The sequence below is a fragment of the Corylus avellana genome, chromosome 4 (assembly GCF_965113065.1).
Source record: "Corylus avellana chromosome 4, dhCorAvel1.hap1.2, whole genome shotgun sequence".
Taxonomy (NCBI): Eukaryota; Viridiplantae; Streptophyta; class Magnoliopsida; order Fagales; family Betulaceae; genus Corylus; species Corylus avellana.
The window spans coordinates 4,631,154-4,646,332 of NC_142493.1; positions in this window are offsets into that span (position 1 = coordinate 4,631,154).

Below are 15,179 nucleotides of genomic sequence, written 5' to 3' on the forward strand. Positions count from 1 at the left end.
TCTTTGTTTTATAGGTTTTTGGAAGAAAAGAAAGCGTTTTCGGAAAAGTTCCAAGCTTAAAGGGCAAATTGGGAAGACCTAGAAGATATGGTTAAGCTTAGCCAATCATGGTTAAGTTTAATCAAATAAAGAAAAGGATTAATTCGGAATTTCTCAAACTGGAGTCAAATCGGATTTGATTCAAAATTGGATTCTGCATATGTCTTGGTATTTTGACCATAACTTTCAGCTCAAATATCCGATTGAGGTGATTCAAGCGACATTGGAAAGATAGCTCAAAATGATAGAAATTATTCTGAAATAGCATTTTCCTAATTCGGAGTGCTGCAATGCCAAAATCTCCCCGCAATACAGGACCGCAATTCTGGGCGAATCCTATTCCGATTTGGACTTAGGTTTTCTTTATCCTAATTGGATTTGAACTTAAATCTCCGAAACTCCTAGGATTATTAGGGCTTCTAGGACTCTCCTAAGCCCTATAAATAGTCCTCTAAGCCTGACAATTCAATAGACAATTGAGAGACAATTTCAAGGAGACATCCTTAGAAAAGGCACAACTTGGGGAGAGGAATTTGGAGGCTACTTCTAAGAACGGTTTTCGGTTCTTTCTTTCCCTTCTCTTTTCTTTTTATTTTAATTATGTGTAACTAAATCTTAAGGAGGGCTAAATTGAAGCCCTAATTATGCTTATTTAATATTTCAATATTGGCTCCTTTGTGATGATCATGTTGTGATATTTAACTTGATTAATTCTCGTTTTCATGAATTCCTCATATGTATGTGACTGGCCATTATATGCATGTGGTATGGACTAGTTAGTTAAATCTATTTGGATGACCGAGTCCTGGGTTTAACATAAGTAACAAAAGTAATCCACACCGGATTCTTGGGTTAATCAACATGGGGAACCGGGAGTATACACCCATGCTCTATGCCTCATGTGTTTGTCGATTTCCATAGAATATATGCTTCCCTAAAGAACAACTTAATATACACCCGTGCTAAATCCTTTAGGAATAAAAAAAGTTAGAGTATACACCCATGCCTAACTCGTTGCTTAGGAAAATCTATAGCTTAAGGAGTATACACCCATGCCCTTAGGTTGACAAACATTAGATATACATAATATGATCAAAACATTGGCATATTGACATATTATCTAAATATAATTAGTGGTGGATATCAAAGCCCTGCCTTTACCTTTACTTTATCTTTATATCTTTTTATTTTTCTTAATAACAAATCTGTAACAATTTGATATTTTAATTAATTCAAAACAAAATCATAATCTCCGTGGGTTCGACCTCGTACTTGTTGCACTATACTATTGTTTTGATTTTGTGCACTTGCGAGTTAAAACGTACTAAATATTATCTATTAATTTAGGTAGTATTTGGCACAACAAGTTTTTGGCGCCGTTGCCGGTGATTGTTTGATTTTGTTTGGAATTATTTTCCTTAGTTTATTTTTGTTTTAAATTTTTCTGTTTTTATAGTCTTCTCCGCAGTTTCTGTGCCTTTGGAGGTGCGATCGATCGCTCAACCAGGGCGATCGAGTGCACCTTATAGTGCGATCGATCGCACATCCAGAGAGCAGCACAGTACTACAATAATTATAGATCTGATTTTTTTTCTTTTATTTCATGCAGGGTCAGTTGAGTCTACATCTTCGTAAGTTTTATTTTCAATCTTGTTTTTATTTTCCCTTTTTGTTATTTTATTTTTTAATTTTTAACATGTGGGGAGGCGTTCCAACACCCCATGGACGATGTTCATTATGCCATGACCCTTATCACCATGTTAGAGAATGTCTTATAATGAGAACCATTTCTAACAAAATTAATGGGCATAAAAACACATCGTTCTCTAGACCGGGAAAAAATAACTATCTTGATTCCTGCAACCCAACCTGGAGCCAATAGTCAAATTTCCCGTGGCAAGCTCAAGCACTTAAAAATCATTCATATTACTCTCAATCGAACCCACTAGTACAAGATCAGCTGGCTACCATGCGGAAGACATTCAACTTCAGGTATGTGCCATATGTCCTCAATTAAATCACACTACTGAGACCTACCCTTTGTACTCATCCGCAGATCAGGAGCAAGCCAATTATGTGGGACAGTACACTTATCCTCCCAAGAACAATCCCTACTCCAACACTTATAATTCAGGGTGGCACAACCACCTCAATTCTTCAAGGGGTAATAGTAGGAATATTCGGAACCCTCAAGGACAGCAAAGCAATTCCCAACAAGCAGTTCAACCAGCCCAAGACATAGAAAAGGAGGACCTGAAGAGTCTTTTACGACAATTTGTGACTTCACAACAGCAATCTACGGCTAATCAACAACAATTCAATACAAAGACTAATCAAGCCATTCAAAGACTAGAAGTACAAATGGGACAGTTGGCCAAGGAGCTGAGTACATTCTACATCAATAGGCCTCACCAATACCAAGAAGAAGAGTGTCAAAGGCAGTTGATGGAACACCCCAATGAATAGTACATGGAGGAAGAGTGCACCTTCTATCATGAGCAAGCAATTACCATATTGAGGAGCAAAGAGGTGGCAGAAAATCAAGTGGAAGAGGAGAAGGAAGAGCAAACTGAAGATCTATAAGGGCCACATCAGGAAAAAGAAGAGAGCACTAAGATTTCTTCAACATTAGCTCTTATTCCTGAAACACTAAGAGGCCAAGAGAGAAGTCTGTCAGAGCTACCACATGAGCAATTTGAGGACATCAAGATAGAAAAGCTCCCTAAGTTTTCTTCTTACTTTATTCCAGTTCATGATTCCCCACCGGATGAGCAACTGTTTGAGAAAACTCAAAGTGGTCCTCCCCGATCTATAGACACTCGGAAGCACCGTGCAACAGATAAGATTCATTCACTTTGGTGCAAGAGGTGAAAAGATTGGTGCTTCAAGTTTAAAGTGCCACAGTCTGGCTGAAGACGTTAAACTTAGCGCTTATGGGAAGCACCTCATAGTTTATCCTTTTATTTTGTTTAAATGTGTTTTAAGTTAATTTTTGTTTTGTTTCTTTTTACCTGTTTGTGTGTTTTCTTATTTTGTAGGGACAAGTGTGCTTCAATTCAAGTTTGTGGGTGTGCAATGAGCCATGCTTTCCAAGACTATTTCGTCCATCTCCCGGGTACACTCTTTCCTTTATTTAGACACATTGGGGACAATGTATCATTTAAGTTTGGGGGTATGAGCACACATGTTGTTTACACACACTTTGTCCCAATTTCATGTTATTTGTTTGTTTTGTGTGTTTGTTTGAAAAAAAAAAAAAAGTTTATTCATATTCATGTTTGTTCTAAAATTTTAAGTTGATCTAAAAGAATTGTGGCTTGAATTCATCAATGAGCTTAAAATTTTGAACACATGATCTGATGAGTGAATCTATTAGTTTGATTACTTGCTTAGGACAGTTGAAAAATCACGTGTTTGATCTGATCACACAAGCACATTAGCACATAATTTGTGAGGTATGACATGAGGTTTGATATGTGTGTTTTTGTATCTTGGATGAAACTGGATGATTTATTAGATGGACACTTTGGCATATTTGTGAAAAAAAAAAAAAAGAATAAATAAATTATCATTGATAGGCTTTTCACTGAGTAACTGAACCTCTTGCTTCAAAGTATTGAGTGTTCATGTCAAAAGGTGAAAAATTTGGATTTGATCAATGTCAATGTTAGTTTGGTTTTGTAGCCTTTTTGACTCGAGTCAGTAGGTCCTTAGGGGTGTCTATACACCTAATGCCCTAAAATCATCTGTTTTGGGAGTCATTGACTCAACACTCACTACATGGGTCAATTAGAAAGCTTAAGGGAACCAAACATTGCACAACCTGACCAAAGAAAAAAAAAAAAAAAAAAAATATGCCATTGCTGTTCATTCTAATAGGGAATTCAATGAATTTTGAGATGTAGAGACATTACACATTAGAAAGATTTGGAAGCCTCATAATTTTGTGCTAGTTCACTTTACACTGTTTTCCAACTTGTGATGTTTTAGCATGTCTTTTGTAAGTAATTGCACTTTGAGATTCTAATTCATTGTGAAGATGGAGTTCATCTTTTTAAACTTGCTAATGAATGAAAATCATAATCTTGAAGTGATACTTTAATTTTTGGGATAACATGAACTGTGCATGATGTTTGTGGGTAACATTTCTGGAAAATCCTCACGAGACTTCACTCGTCCACTAGGAAATTTTTAGAGGTTTAAAAGGCTTGTTGCATACGCTAAATACAATCATACATCCTACGAAAGATGGATTTATCTTTTTGTTTCCTGTTTTTCCATTTTGTTTTTAGTTTTGTATTGCTAAGAGACTAGCAATATCTAAGTTTGGGGCTGTGTTAAGTGCCAAAATATTCATATTTTTAGCCCTGAACTTACATGTTTTAATCCTTTAGTTTTAGTTAATTCATGCCATTTTACTTCATTTTTGTATTTTCTTTATTTTATAAGTTTTTGGAAGAAAAGAAAGCATTTTCGGAAAAGTTCTAAGCTTAAAGGGAAAATTGGAAAGACCTAGAAGATATGGTTAAGCTTAGCCAATCATGGTTAAGTTTAATCAAATAAAGAAAAGAATTAATTCGAAATTTCTCAAATTGGAGTCAAATCGGATTGAATTCAAAATTGGATTCTGCATACGTCTTGGTATTTTGACCATAACTTTCAGCTCAAATATCCGATTGAGGTGTCCTTCAGAGGTAGGTCAATCGGCTGGGACCACACTTAATGAAGTGGAGGTCACTAGTTCGAATCCCCCTCCCCCCTCTTGTGCGGACATGTCAAAAAAAAAATCCGATTGAGGTGATTCAAGCGGCTTTAAAAACCTAAATCAAAATGCTACAAATCATTTTGAAATAAAATTTTTCTAATTCGGAGTGCCTTAATGCCATAATCGCCCCACAAGACAGGACCGCAATTCTGGGCGAATCCTATTCCGATTTGGACTTAGGTTTTCTTTATCCTAATTGGACTTGGACTTAAATCTCCAAAATTCCTAGGATTACTAAGGCTTCTAGGACTCTCCTGGACATGCAAGCACCTCAAAGCAAAAAGCAGCTTCAGCAACTAACAAGTAGGATAGGCGGCATTGAATCGGCTCGTTTCTCGCTCAACCGACAAGTGTCTTCCCTTCTTCAAGATCCTGAAGAAAGCTTTCTCCTAAAGTCCATAATGCGACAAAGCTTTCCAGGAATTGAAGGAATACCTAGTCAGCCCACCGCTATTGAGCCAGCCGGTCGAAGGGGAAGCTTTGTACCTGTATTTAGCGGTATCACCATCAGCTATAAGCTCGGCCTTAATCCGAGAAGAGCAAGGAGTGTAAAAGCCTATCCACTTTGTCAGCAAAGCCCTGCACAGTGCCGAAGAACGATACCCATGGATCGAGAAATTAGTATTTACTTTGGACGCGTCCGCCCGGAGGTTGAGGCCATACTTTCAGGTGCATACAATCAAGGTTTTGACCGAATATCTGTTATAGAAAATTTCCAAAAGCCAGATTTGTTAGGGAGATTAGTCAATTTGGCCATAGAAATCGAAGAATTCGACATAGAATTCCATCTGAGAACATCCCTAAAAGGGCAAGCGTTAGCCAATTTTTTGGTCGAATTTTATGATGTCTTCGAGGAAGAAGAAAACAATCCAGGAGAAACGTGGGTAGCGTCTGTAGATGGGTCCTCAACTCGAAAATGTAGAGGGATCAGAGTCGTGCTTAAAGGACCCAACAGTGAAAAATGTGAAGCAACTGTACAGCTGAAATTTAGCACCACCAACAACGAAGCTGAATATGAGGCCATGATCCTCGGTATGAACATGGCGAGGGAAATGGGAGTAAAACACTTAGAGGTTAGAACCGATTCCCAAGTAGTGGTCAGACCTATTCGGGACGAATACGAGACTCGAGGAAGCAAAATGAAGAAACATTTGGCGAAGGTAAAGGAGATCATGGAATCTTTTGACAAGATAACCTTTACCAAGGTTCCCAGAGAAGAAAACTCGCAAGTAGACACCCTAGCTTGTATGGGCTCCGCGGCCGAGGAAGAAATAATAACGGTTGATCGCTCAGTCCAAGAGCTAACCGAACCCTCAATTGGCCAAACAAATCAAGTGGCGTGCATTGAGGAAAAAGAGTAGTGTCCAGATTGGGGCCACGACATCCTACAATTTCTCAAGGAAGGCAACCTGCCATCAGATAACAAGTTAGCACGGAAGATCCGCATCTAAGCAGCATGGTACACACTAGTTGATGGTGTTCTGTATCGAAGGGGTTACACCCTCCCTCTACTCAAATGTCTATCCAAAGATGAAGCCGCATACGTGCTCAGAGAAATTCACGAGGAGGTGTGCGGCAGCCACTCAGGAGGGAGAATGTTAGCCCATAAAGCCATCCGAGCAGGGTATTACTGGCTGGGAATGAACCGAGATTCCCATGAAATGATAAAGCATTGCGACAAATGCTAACGCTTTGAGAGAGTGCTAGCCAATCCACCTAGAGAATTAAGCCTAGTTTCTGCCCTGTGGCCCTTCATGCAATTGGGGGTCGACTTAGTGGGCCCACTTCCAACTGGAAAAAGAGGGTGTCGGTTCGTCGTAGTTGCTGTTGATTATTTCACCAAGTGGGCAGAGGCAGAAGCATTGGCCACTATAACCACTTAAAACATAAGGAATTTCCTCTGGAAAGCAATCGTATGTCGGTACGGTATCCTGCATGCCTTTGTAACTAACAACGGTAAACAATTCGATTGCAAACCTTTCCGAAGTTAATGTGCCAAGCTCCAAATCAAAAATTATTTCTCGTCTCCCAGACATCTTCAGGCCAACGGTTAGGTAGAAGCAACAAATAAGACTCAAATGAAAACTCTGAAGAAGAAACTCAAAGACAAAAAAGGAGCATGAGTAGAGATCCTTCCAGAAGTACTATGGTCATACAGAACAACCATCCGAACACCGACTGGAGAAACCCCTTTTTCCTTGGCATTCGGATCTGAGGCAGTCATCTCAGTGGAAATCGGCTCAATCAATTTTCGAGTGAAGCATTATAACCTCGAGATGAACGAAGAAGGAATAAAGCTAAGATTGGATTTGCTCCAGGAAAAGAGGGATGATGCTCAGGAAATGATGGCAGCCTATCAACAAAGAACAACCAGATATTTCAACAAAAAGGTCAAGCCAAGACAGTTCAAGATTGGGGACTCGATCCTCCGGAAGGTCAGTGATAAGTGCTAAAATATTCATATTTTCAACCCTTAACTTGCATGTTTTAATCCTTTGGTTTTAGTTAATTAGGCCGTTTTAATTCATTTTTGTGTTTTTCATACTTTTACAGGCTTTTGGAAGAAAATGAAGTAAAATTAGGTGATTTGGGCTCAAAGAGAGAAATTGAGAAAATTGGAGCTCCCAGACACTGCGATCAATAATAGGGTACTTGCAATCGAGCCCAGTTCCTGAGAGGACACAGCACAAAGCAGGCCAGGAGCAATTGAGCGCATGCCAGAAGAAGGATCGATCGTAGACCTATGATCAAGCGCACACGGGCTGCGATTGATCGCACCCGTGCGCATGAGACACATCAAGTGGTGGCTAAAGTGTCACTCTTTCCATATTAGGGTATTCCAACTCCCAATTGTAATAGGTCTCAAAACCCTACAAAATCCCTAGGTTTACTACTTTGTCTAGGACTTCTAAAAACTATAAATAGACCCTTAAGCCTCTAGAATTGATATACTTGGTAAGGAGAAGAATAGGAGCTCTCCAAGTTCAAGTCTCGGGTTTATTCTTTTCCTTTATTTTATTTTATTTTATGAAGATGTTTAACATCAATTTTATGTGTAGCTAATTTAATTAGTAGGGCTTGATTGAAGCCCTAGTTATGTTTTGTTAATATTTCAATATTGGCGCCTTTGTAATGATCTTGTTGTGGTATTTAACTTGATTAATGCGTACTTGCATGAATTCCTCATATGTGTGTGCCTGATCAACATATACATGTGGTACGGACTAGTTAGTTAAATTAATTTGGATAGCCAAGTCTTGAGTTTAACATAAGTAACAAAAGTAATCCACACCGGATTCTTGGGTTAATCAACATGGGGAACTAGGAGTATATGCCATGCCCTAGGCCTTATGTGTTTGTTGATTTCCATAGAACATATGCCTTTCTAAGGAACAACTTAGTATAAATCATGCTAAATCTCTTAGGAAAAAAAATAGTTAGAGAATACGCCATGCCTAACCCGTTGCTTAGGAAAATCTATAGCCTTAGGAGTATACGCCATGCTCTAAGGTTGACAAACATTAGACATGCATAACTTGATCAAAGCATTGACATATTGTTATATTAGCCAAATATAATTAGTGGTGGATATCAAAGCCCTACCCTTTATTATCATCACTTCAACAATCAATCTTTGTTTTACTTAAGGAATCTATTTTTAAACAAAAATTCAGCAATCCTCGTGGGGATGATCCTATACTTGCACTATATACTACTATGTTGACCTTGTGCACTTGCAGGTAAAACGTACAATTATTTACCTATTAATTTAGGAATATATTTTGCACATTAGTCAGCGTAGCCACCCGGGATTCGGCGACAAGAAAGCTCGGACCAACATGGGAGGGACCATACAAAGTCATTCGAAGCCATAGACAAGGAGCCTATTATCTACAGGATGCAGAAGGAAAGCCACTGCTGAGACCCTGGAATGCCGATCACCTAAAAAAATATTATCAGTAATTTCCATTGCATTCATTTCTTGTAATTTTTTATTATTTATAAAAGTCAATTTATAGCGACTCATTTGAGCGTCGGAGAACCCTTGGTCAAAACGACCATTGGGCCTGGTGATAAATTCCCAGTCTTGCAGTAGTCTCGGGAACAACGGAGTAAACCCTTAACAAAAAAAAAAAATATCCTCGCCTCGGAACAAGGGAGTAAACCCTTAACGAAAAAAAAAATCTCCCATCTCAGGAACTAGGGAGTAAACCCTCAGCAAAAAAAATCTCCTATCTCGAGAACTAGGGAGTAAACCCTTAGCAAAATAAATCCCCACATCGGGAACTAGGGAGAAAACCCTTAACAAAAAAAAAAAATCCCCACTTCTAGAACCAGAGAGTAAACCCTTAGAAAAAAAAAATGCTCAATTCGGAAACAAGGGAGCAAGCCCTTAGCAAAACCCGAGGACTCATCAAACACAAGATATTCAAGCACAACAAAACAAACAAACAAGGCCAAAAAGACACAACACAATACAACAAAGGAGTCAAAGGTAACCATTTCATTTAAGACTTTACATCACAAGAAGATTCAATTACAAAAGATCAAGTCAGAACAATTGCATGAAAAGTCAAGTTACAATAGACACTTGGCTACTTGTTTATCTAACTACATCGAAGACATCACATCTGGGTTCAATCTGGTACTCTACGTCCAAAGTGACGTTGTACAAATCACATTTGAGCAATCACCCAGGAATATGATGAACAAGAAAACTAAAGCCCTAGAAGGACCATTGCCGTTTATATCGAAGGCTACCGTCGGTGACCTTCATTGGGTGGACCATTTTTCTCAAGAGCCCTAGCCTTCTAAAGACGGTATTTCATGCGAAGTCTCCAACACTTCTCTTCCTCCTTCAGGAACAGCCAGGTGGCAAAGTAAAAATCAGAGGCTTTCTCCCGTCTTTTCTCGTGAATACTAACGAGATAAGCCTCGAAATCCGCAATCCGTTGGTCTCGTGACTCTAGCTACTGGTCTTTCCAAGCTATCTGGTAATCCTTCACTTCGATGTCGGACATCAACTTCGCCAACTAGTTGGAGCGATCCACCAAGCACAGCTCCCGTGCCTCCAATAGCAAGCATAATTCAGCAATTTCTGCCTCAAAATCGCCAGGAGCACGAGAATGAGGCCCCTCAATCGACTGGTGAGATGAAGAAGCCACACTCCCAAGAAACGAAGAGGAAGCAGAAGCAGCCGATGACTCTATCTCTGCCAAACTTCAAGATGAAGAAACATAAGCCAAGAAGAAAGAAATCGAAGAGAAAAAGCGTCGTCAGTTGAATGAAAATTCCTTCAACCCAAAGGGATATTTACAGTGCGTAAGCCCTTGGAAAATGAAGGGTCACCTTTAAATGCGTCGCCGTTTGGGTTGCCTGTAATAATGGTGAACTTCGAAACTTGAAATGACAGATGCCAAAAGACTAACAGAGAATTTAATGACCGTGGTTCATAATACATTCTAATCCTCGACCATGGGGATAGGACACCCGACCGTAGAATACAACAACAATGGCATTTAAAGGTGCCCAGAAATATCAAAGCATCTAAAAAATATCGGAAGATCAAAGAAAGTCCAGATATGCATTCAAAGCATCCAAAAAATATCAAGAAGACCAACAGCAGTTCAAATAAGTAGGATCAAAAGTCCTTATACAAAACAAACAAAAATGTTTAAGTATGGGAAACCGCTCCCACTTCATTGGTATCATCATTTATGAGGATCTCGAGACCAAAAGGCTCGGGGGGTAAATTTGCTTATGGGCGGAACCCATGCACATTGACTTCCGGAGCATCAGGAATCAACTCTCTGCCTGCGTCAACTATTTCGTCAACAGCAGCAGCTGGCACCTCCAAGAAATTCAACTCCATTGTAGCAGGGTTGATGCCAAACTGATCTTTATGGATGGTGAGGTACCGATGATTCTCAAAACCCCAATGAAACCCACAGGCCCACAACAAGTCCTGAAGCCAAGGATCAAACGATAGCTCCGCAAGGTAATGAATCGCTTTAGCTTTCCCATAGTGGTACCCTTGGCGAAATCGATCACATCTGGCTCGGGAAGCTTCCAAATCACTTACAAGCTTCTCATGGGCATCTTCTGATTAAGCTAATTGAGCCTTAAGCGTCTCAAAAAGTTTCTGAAAGCGCTTCTCGGAAACCTGAAGCTTAGAAAGCTCCTCTGCATTTTTTGCATTTTCTGCAACCAATTGGGCAACTGTGGACTCCACCTCCATAACCCGCTTCGCCAACTCCGGGCAGTCCCAGTTGGCAACGTCGAGGCATGTCGAAAGATGGGCATTGGCCAACTTTGACTCACCAAGCCTCTGTTTGATCAATATAAGCTCGTCCTCCTTCCCTACCAATAGACTGCAAAGACTCTCCACCTTAGAACAAGGGTCTTGAGAACAGAGGCCGCTTGCTGCTTGCTCAGCTTCTGAACTAAGCCTCGAAGCTCGATTCTCTCATCAGCATACTCTCGCTGGGCTTCCTGAAACTCTTTATACCAACTCATGATAAGAGAGGAGCTCTACAGGAAGGGAAATCACGTCAGAAACAGCAAAGGCACTCGAAAAAAAAAAAACAAGGAAGAAGTGTACAAAACTTACCGAATAATGACAAGGGATCAACTTGTCCACGAACATCTTTGGAGTAAGCCGACCCTCTCCTTGGGTATAGTCCGCTAGAAGTAGCCTGGTGACTACCGACAAAGGGTTTCCCACCAAACCTGAGGCCAAAGATCTGATAATCGGAGAACTCTTCCCGGAATGCCCCCTAATTGGTTGTCCTCGATATACAGGAGGCTGATTGGAGGGCCCAACTGGGGGGTCTACAGGCCTATCCTTAGAAGGAGATGCAATACAGGTCTCACGACGAGTGGCCACTGGCTCTCCCAGCTCCCGTGGTCGCGCCTCCAAGGGTACTATGTGGAGAGGAGTAGCTTCCATTGTAGAAATGGGCTTTAAAGCCTTGTTTGAGCCACTAGGGGGACCAAAATTTATCAGTACAGAATCAGACTGAACAGAAGACAATACGTCCAGAAGGTCCCTTGACTTGTCCACACGCCCTTTCTTCGCAAGTGGTTCCAAGGGTGCCTTACCTCTATCAGCCTTCCTCTTCAACACCGGCGGATCTGTTGCAGACTTTGGAGCCGAAAAAACCTGGCCTTCAACATCGGAACCCGATGGCTTTGAAGCCTGGCTGGAATCTATTGAAGCAGACGCTGTAATTATAGCCAGCTTGCCCGAAGAAGAGACATTCTTGTGTGCTCGACTCTTCTTGCTCGAGGGTTGGGCAGGTGACTTCGAAACCACCTTGTCACCAGTGGGATTTGGTCTCTTAGGGTTCCCCTGACTGTAACACCCCGGTCCCATATTGGGAAGATGAGAAGAAGCCCACATAGAGTGGGTAGTTTATAAAGATAGTCATGGGTGCTAAGTCCCACATTGCCTAGTTACTAGGTGAAACTGGGCTTTATAATGAATTCTAGGGAAACTCCAAATTGACTAGTCCTTTTGGGGTAATAGCGCAGATGTGGCTAGCGCTTTTCCCTGGGTCGTTACAAGTGGTATCAGAGCCACCTATTAACGCCAGGCCATGTGGTACGTATTAGAGCACTGCAAGACGTAGCCCTGACGAGGACGTCAGGAATTTAAGAGGGGGAGTTTGTAACACCCCGGTCCCATATTGGGAAGATGAGAAGAAGCCCACATAGAGTGGGTAGTTTATAAAGATAGTCATGGGTGCTAAGTCCCACATTGCCTAGTTACTAGGTGAAACTGGGCTTTATAATGAATTCTAGGGAAACTCCAAATTGACTAGTCCTTTTGGGGTAATAGCGCAGATGTGGCTAGCGCTTTTCCCTGGGTCGTTACACTGACGATCCCAGACAACCTTGTCCATTGGAATCTGGTACCCCAGGCACTCCCGAAGAGTGGAATCATTAACGATGCTACCAAAAAGCATCCAATCTTCGTTCTAGGGAAGCTGAGAATACTCCAGGATGTAGTCAACTCGGCCTTGCTGCTCCGAGCTCAACGCAGGACATTCCTTCCCTGCAGTAGAAAGGGAAGTAAGGATGTATGAAGTAGGATAAAGAAGAAAATAGGAGGAATCAAAAACACTTATAGCTTTCTCGGAAGACTCCCCAATCCCAGGGAACAGAATGCTGCAAGGGCAGAACCTCAGAAGTCGACACCTCCCAGGTCTCGGATATGTAAAAGAACTGCTTCACCCAATGCTTGTTGTTGGAGAATGTCTTCTCGAGCTCAATAAATTGGTTCTTCCTACGAACCATAATGGTGACCATCTCGGAAGTGGGATAAAAATGAGGCCCAAATATGTTAAAGAATTCGGGGATCGATAGGGTCTTCCCTGAGAGTACAGAAGGCCATAATAGAAGGGTAGCCATGAAATAACGCTAGCCATTCGGGGGCCACCCCCAAGAAGGATAACATCTCCCTCACTATGGGAGAGAAGGGTAGACGAACTCTTGCCATGAACATACGTTCATGAACGCAGATTTCCCCAGGACCACCCACCATTCCAGTAGAGTCATCTGGAAAATACAACGAAACCGACGAGGGTATGTCATAGCTGTGGTGGAGCACCCTCTCGTCCTCCACCGACAAGTAGGATCTTTGCCAGTGCGCAAAGTCCAAGCGCAAGGATGAAGGAGATCCTTCACCAACTGGACGCACTCTGGCTGAAGAACCGCCTAAGCGGCGAGTCAAAGGAGTCTCCGATGATTGCTCATCGGCGATTTCGTCAACCTAAACTGGAAGTTTCTGAGAAGACATGGCCACTAGGAAAATCAAATGCTCTAAGACCTAAGAAATGAATGGAAATCTAAAAGGCTTAAACAATGAAGATTGATGGCGAAATCTTTATAGGAGAAGAAACCTCGAACAAGACGCAAGGCATTTAATGCAAGAACATCATGAGCCTGTAGTCACGCCTAAACCGAAGAGACTCAAGCCAACTTTCCCTTTAAAAAACACAACCATTGGCACCGTTCACACATTGGAATCTATTTCGTCCATTTTTGAATCATGCCTAGCAAAACACGTGGACAAGAAACGGTGCATTTACGTGGATAAAGACAAAAGATTTGAAAATCGTAAGATTGCAACAAATCTCGGAATATCCGGGACATGCGAATGTCAGGTTCCTTAAATGGTTAAGACACCAAGAAAAATGGCTATAGGGAACCGAGCAAGGAAAGACACTTGAGCGGTCCACCCTTGAAAAAGAACACCACTAAAAGATCAAGAGTTTAAATTCTCTCCTTCCGAAGTCTCGGCAGAAAGAATTTGGGGGGTAACTGTTACACATAAACCCATCGCCTAAGCCCACAAGTCAAAGGCCCATGAGCCCAAGAAAGCCCGGTACATCCAAATGGGCTCACCAAATGCACCCAATGCAAAGCAATGGATACAACGTCGTCCCTTATGCTCTCGGACGGCCAAAGTCCAAGTACGGCGTCACAATAAACCTCCCGTACTTAACATCCAGATACATCTATCATATCAGAGACAAGACTCGTCCACATAGACAGCTCCCGCATAGCAGGATCACTGAGACGGTTACGATCCTACTCTTAAAGATGCCTCGCAGATACAAGCCATCCTCGGATCAACGAATGCAACGGCCTCCTACCGGTCACAAAGAAAGGGAACACAAATATTAACTCTTCTGGCCGTTACGCCCAAATCCCAGATCCTCTGCCCGGCCATCGTAACCACCTCCGCTTGCTCAACTATAAAATGCTTCACCCCAAAGGTATGAGAGACTACGAATATGCATACTAAGCTAATATACATACAGACTTAAGCATCGGAGGAGGAACTGCCGGATAACACCTGGCGCATCCTCTTAACGTGTGCTTTGATTTTGTAGGTTTACTAAAAGGCTTACAGAAAGGCGAACCACGAAAGGTGTAGCTTGAAGACTTAGATTCTCTTGAATTCATCGTGCCAGAAACTGCTTCAACAAATAGTGTTAAGGTTCTCCCAAAATTTACAACAAAATGCCTCTAAGGACAAAAGACCCTTCATAAAATTAAAAGAACTCTTCAAATTATTAATTAAAAAAAAAAAAACAATTTATAAGGATTTTATTTTATTTTTTAAAAAGTTTTTGGAATTTAGCAGGGATTTTGGAAAAAAGAAAGGTATAGGTTTCTGAAATAAAGATAGGACATTTAATGAGATTTCAAGGGAGGGGTCATTTCTTGCAGCGTAAAGTGAGATAGGATTGGAGACATGTTTTGAGGGAAAGTCAGAGGATGAGTTGGGGGAATTGACATTGAGCAACTTTAAGTAGCTGCCCTAAACCTTTGCCAATGGCAATGGCATTTCTGGTGGTCATGGTAT